The sequence below is a fragment of the Hibiscus syriacus genome, unplaced genomic scaffold (assembly GCF_006381635.1).
Source record: "Hibiscus syriacus cultivar Baekdansim isolate YM2019G1 unplaced genomic scaffold, ASM638163v2 tig00110264_pilon, whole genome shotgun sequence".
Lineage (NCBI taxonomy): Eukaryota > Viridiplantae > Streptophyta > Magnoliopsida > Malvales > Malvaceae > Hibiscus > Hibiscus syriacus.
In genome coordinates, this window is record NW_024062653.1 from 1184367 (window position 1) to 1192533 (window position 8167).

Here is an 8167-nt window from a genome sequence, read left to right on the forward strand (position 1 = left end):
CATTTATTCTTTTAAATATATATATCCCTTGTTGTCCCCTTTTGAGCCTATAGTGTTTTTCTTCTGATTCAACCCTAACCAAGGATTACCCTCAACACTGGGGGGCAAAGGTGAAGGACATCTACTCGCATGAGTGAAGATCATCAATTCAGATTTCGCCACAGAAGTAAGTCATGATGAAATAAAGTGAGAAATAACGAAATACAACAAGGTGAACCAAATGCAATGTACTCAAAGATCAAATCGTGTTGACGACACAGAAAGAAAGAAGAAAAATAGACAGATCTAATACTTCAAGATGGGTGCTTCAAAGATCTAGAACTAATTAGTCGAAAGATAAAAAAACACTGTAAGAAAAAAAGAATAAAAGACGCATGAGTATATTCAAATCAAGAAAGATAAGATTGAAGACAGTAGGACGAATTTATCCATGGTTCGTTAATCCTTAAACACTTATTTGAGCATATTTATCCATTTCTTTCATAACCATGAGCCCTAGCCTATGTTACGTGCTAGAAAAGTCCCTTCTAATCATACATGGATTTCTAAGTAGAGAGGTTATCTTCAGATTTCATTTTGCCCCTCAGGGTTAATTTTATTTGCAAAAAAATAGTTTTCTAAAATCTTTAATGCATGATAAGTAAAAAATAAAAGAATGGTCCAGGACTTAAAATTTTAGATAACATCAAACCAAAGGAGGATTCGAGTTGAAAACCTGAAAAGGCAGCTCGAACACGAAGATTGTCAACCACTGTACAGAAGGACAATCTTATACATCTCTTGATAATACATTGCACAGTCCAAAGGCGCTCAAGAGGGTTGAGAACCAGTGAATACTTCCAGAAGATAAGTATAACAACTACTGTATCAGGTCAATAAACACTAGAATCAAGGACGCACGAAGCCCACCTGAAACACATTACCTTCCCAAATTAATCTGAAACACATTACCTTCCCAAGTCAGCCTAAGCCTTATATCAACATTAATCTTTACACTTTTCAAATGTATATAATTTTGAAAGATTAAAAGAAAATTTAACTTATTTGATATTCAGTGAACTCTTGTTTTACAATTTGTTTTGATTGTGAGCTGGAAGAAAATGATTTTTTTTAATTTTATTCAACATTTTTCCACATTTCTAAAATAAAAGAAAAAAAAAGAAACATTTTAAAACAGGACAATCTCAAGTGAAAAGGTTCTTGAAGCTGATGAGGCTCATTCTGCCTATAGGGAAGAAAAGAGCAAACGATGCCAGAACAATGAAAAATTTCTTGAAAGAAGATAGTCTGAGAGATTATAAGGACTAGTGGACGAAACTTTTAACACTCCAGTGTAACATTGTCAGAAACAGATGATCACTTTAGTTGAAGGTATCACATATCCTAGCTCATAGCAAAGATGAAAGACAATCATGTTAGAGGTATTGATCACTTCAAGTGTCCATCTGATTGTGGTATCATGAAGAGAAGCCTTCAAGATATTCGATAACACTGCTGCTTGGTGATATAAGAGTGAGACCATTCGAGAATAAGATTTTAGCACAAAGAAAGCCATGAGTACCCGTATTGGGGAATTACCTAAACAAGATGTCGTTAAGATCACAAGATTCAAACCAAACAGACATGGTGAATGACCCCCGTCGCTTGGAGTGCCAGGGTCGAAAGATGAACACAAGTAGAGCTTACCCAAATGAATCATTCACGCTGCAGTTAGCCAAAGACTCTAGAGAAACAATTATGATTGAAATGTCAAGTCAAAGATGTGTAAGCTGCCCAGTCGTCTATCTGATCGTAATGAGAATTCAAAGGAGGAATAACTTCTTCTAGAATCATGTTGAAGAAGTAAGACAAAAGATAGAAGATGAGAGGGACATGATTGTTCCAGAGGATTAGTTTGACCATGCTGATGTTAGGGGCAAACTCCATACAAGAGTGAAGGAAGACCGAGATCTCCATTTTAAAGTCAAAAGATGATTACTGATAGATATTTATGCACATAAGAAAGTCATGCATTACATTTAGATACATGTTACATTCACATTTCATGCATTAAAGCATATTTTTACAGATTTTCCAAGAAAAGAATATAAGAAAAAGACAAAATTGAAGCCTTGAATGAAGAGATTATATTTCAGTTGGTAGAACCTCAAGAATTAAGGAGCCCAATCCAAGAAGAATCATTACTTTGATGTAGGGCCACGTTACCCAAATAACATGATATTTTTAAAAGATTTTTTAAGAAACTAAGCCTGATTTTCAGGGGTTTCTTGATGACGTTTTTCAATGAATTTTTATAAGAAACTAAGCTTGAGGGACCAGCATGATATGTAGGGGTTCTTTGACGAGAAGCTTGAGGGACCAACGTGATATGTAGGGGTTCCTTGATGACAAGCTTAAGGGACCAATGTGATATGTAGGGGTTCCTTGATGACAAGCTTGAGGGATCAACGTGATATATAGGGGTTACTTGATGACAAGCTTAAGGGACCAACGTGATATGTAGGGGTTTCTTGATGACAAGATTGAGGGACCAACATTATATGTAGGGGTTCCTTGATGACAAGCTTGATGAACGAACGTGATATGTATGGGTTCCTTGATGATAAGCTTGAGGGACCAACATGATATGTAGGGATTCCTTGATGACAAGCTTGAGGGACCTACATGATATGTAGGGGTTACTTGATGACAAGATTAAGGGACCAACGTGATATGTAGGGGTTCCTTGATGACAAGCTTGAGAGACCAACGTGATATGTAGGGGTTCCTTGATGACAAGCTTGAGGGACCAACATGATATGTAGGGGTTCTTGGATGACAAGCTTGAGGGACCAACGTGATAGGTAGGGGTTCCTTGATGACAACTAAGAAACTAAGCTTGATTTTTAAGGGTTTCTTGATGATTAAGTCCTTCGGGCCATCAGTAAGTCTTTCGAGCATGATGCTTAAATCTTTCAGGTCATCTATAAGTCTTTCGAGCAAGATGATAAGTCCTTCCGGCCATCCATAAGACTTTCGGGCAGGATATTTTCAACATTTTCGATACTCGATTCATCACATATGGAGCTAAATCAACAACACCTCACTCGAGGGACCAACGTGATATGTAGGGGTTCCCTGATGACAAATAAGTAACTAAGCTTGATTTTCAAGGGTTTCTTGATGAGTAAGTCCTTCGGGTCATCAGTAAGTCTTTTGAGCATGATGTTTAAATCCTTCGGGTTATCTATAAGTTTTTCGAGCATATGTTATTCAGGTCATCTATAAGACCTTCGGGCAGGATGTTTTCAAATGAGTCTTTAGAAACTAAGGCTGATTTTCAGGGGTTTCTTGATGTTTTTAAATGAATTTTTGAAAGAAGCTAAGCCTAATTTTAGGGGGGGTTTATAACTGTAAATGAATTTTTTTTAAGAAGCTAAATTTATAAAAATAAAAAATAAAAAAAATTACTGGGGCAAGATATGCCCATTCACAAGTCAAGATTCGAAAGAATACACTCAGTTGCGGCAGATAAAGAAGTCAATCAAACAAGGAAAAGAATAAAGATTGATCTAGAAATGAAGACTACTCTTGCAACTATTTCCAACAGATGAAGAAAACCATTATTCATTCTTGAATTTGCATATTCGCATCATACATTTCATCATTTCATATACATGATAAATTTTGATTTCATTTTGAAAAAATATTGTCATTCTTAGGATCATTTTTTCTAGAGAATTGTTTGAGTCCTTCTTAGGACTGTTTTTCTGGGATGTAGCATGAGTCTTTCTTAAGAGTTTTCCCTATAAGCATTTTCAATAATGCCTTTCTTCCAACTTGACTTTTCTAGGTCACTTCAATGAGAATGAGTAGTTTCGTTTCCAGGATGGACCAAACAAAGACAAAAACTCAACAATTTGCAACATCAAGGAATTCAAACAAAAATTTCATTTCACGACTTCAGCAAAGAATCAATCCATATTTTTCACCATTGTTTAAAATTTCTCAGAGAGAGGGTAAACCAGTTGTCATGGAAGGGTTCATAATGAGAAGAACTCATCCGATTAGAGAGAAGAAGTTCATAATGAGAAGAACTTATTCAACTTGGGTTCATCTCTCACAGAAGGAGGTAGATCAGCACCGATATCTCGTTCGATTCCATCACAGAATGAGGTTGATCGACATTTTCATTTCACTCAAATCCATCGCATAAAGAGTTGGATCAACATCAACTTTTTGCTAGATTCTATCATAGAAGGAGGTATATCAACACCGAAATCTCATTCGATTCTATCAAAGAAGGAGGTGGTCAACATTTTCATTTCGCTCAAATCCATCGCATAAGGAGTTGGATCATCATCAATTTTTTGCTCGATTCTATCAAAGAATGAGGTAAATCAGCACCGACATCTCGTTCGATTCTATCACAAAAAAAGGGGGATCGACATTTTCATTTCACTCAAATCTATCACAGAAGGAGGTAGATCAACACCAACATCTTGTTCGATTTAATCACATAATGAGGGGGATCGAAATTTTCATTTTACTCAAATCTATCACAGAAGGAGGTAGATTAACACCAACATCTCATTCGATTCCATCACAAAAATAGGGGGATTGACATTTTATTTTCACTCGACTCTATCACAGAAGGAGGTAGATCAACACTGACATCTCGTTCGATTACATCACAGAAGGAGGAGATCGACATTTTCATTTCACTCATCCCCCGTATACGTAGTTGGATCAACATCATCAACATTGTCATTCTTGCTCGATTCATCACACATAGAGTTGAACCAGCAACACCTTGCTTGAGGGATCAACATTTCTGGAAGAAAGATCACGATGAGAAAAAAACCTGCGACTTGAAGAACTGAAGATGAAGACTCAACCAAGAGAATGAAGAAAAGATGACATCATTTGCAACAAGGACTCAACGATTTCATAGAAGGATAAGAATTGACATTCCCTAGTGAAGAGTTCGCAGCGTGACAAGAAGAGACCAAGATGAAAAATAGTGCTTTATTATATTTGCTTCATTCCCGTTTCACAGCAATGTGCAAAAAGGGGCAGTTGTAAGCACCATTTTCTATTAGTTGTAAGCACCAAGCACCAATTTTTTACCAACCGACATCTACAAGGCATAAGTCAACAAAGGCACCCAACAATTTCAAACATGTTGAAAAAAAACAAGAAAAAATACACAATATTTTCAAACATGTTGAAAAAAAAACAAGAAAAAATATGTAAATCAGGTTATATAAACCCGAACAGAAAATACAATCGGGGGGATTTTTCAGATCCACACGAAAGAAATAAAAATCAGATTTTTTGAGGTATTATTATTATTATTATTATTTCTGATTGATAAATAAATTATGTTGCATGTATAAAAAAAAAGATATTAAAGAAAGATTTCGAGTAGTTTACCTGAGGGATAGCCATATTGTCTGATCGGTTTGTCTTCGCGATGGTTGGAGAGTGAGGAAGCCCAAATGTTGAAACATAATTGGGGTTATTTTCGCGTAGTTTTAGTGTTTTTTGCCCTAAATAGAGGTTTAGGGGGGTAGATCTAGTCTAAACGAGTATTTTGGGAAAATTTAGGGTTCTTTGGAGAGTTAAGAGAACTCTCTCTATTTTTTGGGGTTTTAGTGAGAAATGAAACAAAAAAGCTTAAAAGTGGTATATATATGCTAGAAAATGGGTAAATTACATCTTAAATGCCTCTAACTTTGCCGTATTTTTACATTTTAGTCACTATAGGGACCAAAAATGATATTACACCAATTTGTTATGCATGTTTTAATTATCTGGTAAATTCACTATTTTAGTCCTTCAAATTTAGCCGTGTTTTTACACTTTGGTCACTGGACCTTTCGTTTTTAATTTATTTTAATTTTATTACTTAGTTTTGTTTCATTTCAATTTAGTCCCTTATAGTTTTTGATTTAGCTACTGTTATTTTAATTTTTGCATTTTGATTATTGTTTATTTCCTATTTATTTACTAGTTTTTATTTTATTGCATTTTAGTCAATGTAATTAGAGTTTTTATAATTATGTCCTTATATATGTTTTAGTTTATATTTTTATATATAGTTTTGGTTGTTTTACTATTTTTATTATCTGTTGTTTTAATTATTTTAATTACTTTCAAGTTTATTTTGGTTCATAATTTCAAATTTTTAGATTTAGTTTTTAAATTAGATTAATATTCGAATCAAACTGAGAAATTAGGACAACGTTATAATTTAATTAGGGAGCAATTAGAGTCGAGTTTTCGCATTATACGCCCGATTGCTCGAATCAATTATTCGATTAAAAATTAATTAATAATTAATATTTTCTAAAAATTTAGTTTAATAATATAGGTAATAATTAAGTTTTAAATAGTCCCTCAACTTTAGAAATTATTAATTTAGGTCCCAAACTTGTTAATCTTTTAGAACTCGATACTTTAGACTTTGACCCTTTTAATCCCCGAATTTCAATTAGACTTTTAATATTGACATAATTAAATAGGTTAAATAGAGCCTTCATTTTAGCATAGATTTTTAAATAGTCTTTTAATTTAGGGGATAATTCGAGTCGGCCCTCGCGTTAACGCTCGAGGGACCATCTCAGTTATTTGATTCAATAATTAATTAAAATGAAATAGGATTAATATTAGAGCCTACGTTTTTAGATTTGAGCCCCTAGGTTCCTTAATTTTCATAATTTGACACTTTAAGCTAGAAAAAGCCTTAATTTACTTTTTAGTTTAATTAGGATGAATAAAACTTTGTTTGATTGCATTTTATTTTAACTCTAAGGCACTGTTCATTTATTTAAGGAATTAATAGTATATCTCCTGCGATCGTGCTCAGGGGGTGACTACTGGTAATTCCTTGAATAAGTCGACATCCTTTTCAAAACCACATCATGTTTTCTAAAAACGAGGCAATGTTCGGTTATTAGGCACAATAGTTGATCTTCCGCATTTATGCTCGGGAGTGAATGTTATCGACCATAATAAACGAATACCCTTTTCTACTTTGCATTCTTAATGATTTTTAAATTAAATAAAGATTGAACTCAAAATTTCTAATTTTAAATATGGGGTAATCGACTAAGTACTAATTTTTGGGCACTTGTGGGGGTGTTAATCCTTCCCCACGCGTAACCAACTCCCGAACCTAATTTTTGGATTTTTGCAGACCCTAAAACTCAGTATTTTATTAAAATAAAATGTTTCATTAAAATCATCCGATTTTTATGGTATTCCAATCGCACCTTAAATGATTGGTGGCGACTCCTCATATTTCGAAACGATTTTAAAAGAGAAAACCCCCGAGTAGGTATCGGTATTCCCCTTCCCGGGCGAAAAACATTGTCGACAAGGGTATTTTGATCCTTTGATCATTGAAGGTTATTATTATAGTTATTACGAAGCTCGATAACATTTTAGTAATTCCTTTAAATACAATCATTTGCAGTTTCTCATATAATTAGTCAAATATGTCCATTCAAAGTTATCTCCCCTATTCGGGAAAGTCTTGGTCATCTTTCCTTTACAAAGGCATTTTTGTAATTTTATCTCATGGTGCTATTTTTGGTAATTTCATATCCAGTCAAACCCAATATTTAACTTTTTAAGAGAATTTAACAAACTTCATGTATCTTGAAATCGATTCATTTAATATTGGATCACTAAACTTAAAATAATTTTGATTGGTCTTCCAATTTCTCTTTATCGAGCTGTCTATGTCTTATACCATTTTCTATCCTTATTCCAATTTCACGTCTGAGTCCACTGATAATTAAATATATCTATTACATCAATCCATTACATTCATGCAATTACCATCCATCAATGAGTCCGAGAAGCATACAAAAGGTAGTAGAGTATTACTTTGGTTTTTGTGCCATACAAATCGACCATTTAAACTCCATTCGATTGCCCTCGAATGTGAATTCAACGTCTAATAATTCATCGGATACATAACAAACGAATTTACGTCAGAAATTGAACTTAATTGAGAAACCAACTTGAATCTGAAGATAAAATATTGAAAAACGGCTCACCGAGTGAGAATTTGGAAAATGAAACTTCAGATTCTGACTCAGGACGTCGAAAAATATAAAAAGGGACCCTTTCAAAAAAAAGTTAACTTTTTGGTCAAAGTCAACGGTCAAAGTTAGCT